Here is a 3,051-nt window from a genome sequence, read left to right on the forward strand (position 1 = left end):
TTGGAGGCAAGGATTCTGGGGCTTCGTCTGACATATTTTGGAAATGTTGTAAGGAGGGATAGGTCCTTGGAGAGTGACATCATGCTTGGGAGGGTGGAGGGACAGTGCAGGAGGGGAAGGCCCTCTGTGAGATGGATTGATTTTGTGCCTGGGGTAATCGGGATGGGTGTGTCAGAGGCAGAGAGATTGGCACAGGATAGAGCAGGGTTTAGGGCTGTTGTACATAGGGTCGCTATACGTCGCAAGTGACTCGACGGCACATAACAACAACAACAACAACAACAACAGTTCTTTCATCATAATTTTAGAAAAAGGAGTGGTATCTGCTTCCTAAACAACATGTCTCCAGAAACTCTATGAACTTTGATAAAGGTCAATAGTTATAGAAAAACTTTAGACCTTTTGTTCATAGGGTCGCTGAGTCGTGCTCGACTTGAAGGTAACCATCAACAACAAGTGTGTAATTTTTAGTATAAATGTAGTAAGATTGTCATTTAAGCTATTCAACAATATCAGCTCTTGATGTAGAAACTAAGTAGGCGCACAGAGATGTATGTATATGTGTGTCTATGTGTATGGTAGTCAATTTATAAATTAACAATTTGTCACTTTTTCCTTAAATTATGTAAATAAGATTGTTGTCTACAAATAGATTCCAATTCAAAATGATCACATCGGACACGGTGGAACTAACCCCTAGTGTGTCCAAAGTAGATGAATTTCTCAGAATGGCTTTAGGATGTGAACCTTTGGTCAGCAAATCAGCACTTTATCCTTGCATACCTAGAGGTTCTTCTTAGTGAGATAGTTATTTTGCAACCAAGAACCACAATTACTTCAAAATCTTATAGTATTTGAATATTTATTATGTTTTATTCCTCAGTTCATTCTATGACTACCTCTTTTATAATGTAAGCTCCTTGAGTCCCAAACGTCTTTATTTGAAATACTATAAAGTCTTAGAAGATAATAGACCTGATCCATGTCATTTGTATAATTTCTGAATTCTGCAAAACAGACAGAAAGACAGCTATGTCATATCTTTATTTTGAAGATTTTTTCACATTTTGATTTTTCAAGAAATACACAGAAGAGCACTGAACATCCCATGCACGACCAAGAAAATTAACAGATATGTCTTGGAGAGGGTGCAGCCAGAGTGCTCTTTGGAGGCAAGAATGATGAGACTTTGCCTCTAATATTCCGGACATGTTTCTAGGAGGTACTTGGAAAAGGACATGATGCTGTGAAGGGTGAGGGGTCAGTGAAAGATAGGAAGCCCCTCAATCAGGTGGATTGATAGGTGACCGCTGCAGTGGGCTTTTGTGTGTCAGGAAGTGTGAGGATGGCAAAGGATAGAACAGAGTTCAGATCATTTGTTCATGGGAACACTATGAGTGGTATTCAACTCAACAGTAACTAACATTAATAACAACAGCACAGGTCCTGAAACCTTGCTTTTAGTCCTGATAAACTAATCATCTATGGAATTAATAGACGCCAGGCTTGGCATTGTCTGTATTGCTGCCCCTACTCCTACTACCTATTGTAAAGGAACAAAGATAACATGGAGAAGACATTCTTCTTGTCTTCTCTGCTTTCAGTCAGGATTAATCTTCATAAGCAGAGAAAATCAAGCATTAGCATTGTTGAGTTCAACCTCTACCAACCCCATAAAGGGAACTGTTCCTATCAGCAAAATTCACAGAATAAAACTGATCCTTATAATGTCACATATTGTCCCCAACACACACACTCTGCTGACCTGCTTCTGTGAATAGTTAGGTTTGAAATTCATTGCAAATAACCACACAGACTTTACAGAATCTCTTTTTGCTCACAATGGTGAGGTTCATTAGGGAAATACATTGGGGATGGGAGATAATACCACACAGAGAAACTCCAGATTCAGCAAATACCAATCCCAAGCCAGATAAAGGGAAAAATATAATGTCTCACTCAGTTCAGAGAGCTGCTCAGTCAACACACGATACCTCTGATTCAGGAACCTCTGGCTGTAAAGGATGCACGTTGCTTTCTCTGCTTCTTCTTTCCTGGTGTAGAGTGTGCCCCAAATCTACCAGTCAACTTGCTCAATTTAGAGCAGATCCTAGCCAATCCCTTGTGGATATGCTAACATATCTATGAGGAAGAAATGACTCATGCAGTTGTTGATGGTGCAGGCAGGCTGCCTGCCCAAAGGGCCACTGGATCAGATTAGAGACCATGATTTAGGGAAGTCAAACTTTTAGCAAGACCTACTCCACCGGAGAAGTACATTGTCTGAATGTTGGGCCTAAAGTGCACATCAAAGAAAAACAGTGCTTGGTAAATCCAATTGTCATTTCAAAATAGGAAAAAAATAACAGCTAATTAAAACTCTCTTTGTTTCTGCATAGGTATTCTGGAAATATTTTTTTTTTCCAGTAGGAGCAATGTTTCATTAAGCAAATGCTCACAAGGTAATGATAAAGCCTCCAAAGATGTGATAACACAGACGTTCATTAATGAGCTGCAGTGAATTCTGCTTATGACAGTGCTCATAATAGAAAGCGTGCATGAATGTCATCAAGTGACATCTAATTAGTGAGACTAAACAACTTCGGCAGTCACCAGACAATGCTCGTTTTTATCGCAGGGGATATTTTACATTTGAGATCAATACCTGGTTTCTAAAGCACCAGCAATAGGATTCTTTTCTTGTTTTCTCTCTAGCAAATCCAACTCTTCTTTTATCAGGCAGCATGCCTGTTAGATAAGCATGAATGATCTTGAGAGAAATGAAGAACACTGTAGAGCATTTTTATATAGTTCTTCATGGTTTATTTGATGAAACTGGATCCCAGGAATTTTAGGACAGGGTTTAACTCCCAAACTTTCTTAATTTTTTGTTAAACAACCTTGAACACATGCAAAAGAGCTTGATAATTCTAGGTAACTTGTAAGAGTGAGTGCATGTACTCTGTCACCAGGAAAATCTCTTTGTTGAATAAATAAGCCTGAAAAAAAAAATTCCAATTTCATGTGAAGACTTAGGTGGTTGTTGTTGTT

The sequence above is a fragment of the Elephantulus edwardii genome, unplaced genomic scaffold (genome assembly GCF_000299155.1).
Source record: "Elephantulus edwardii isolate Elephantulus edwardi_28Jun2011 unplaced genomic scaffold, EleEdw1.0 scaffold00392, whole genome shotgun sequence".
Lineage (NCBI taxonomy): Eukaryota > Metazoa > Chordata > Mammalia > Macroscelidea > Macroscelididae > Elephantulus > Elephantulus edwardii.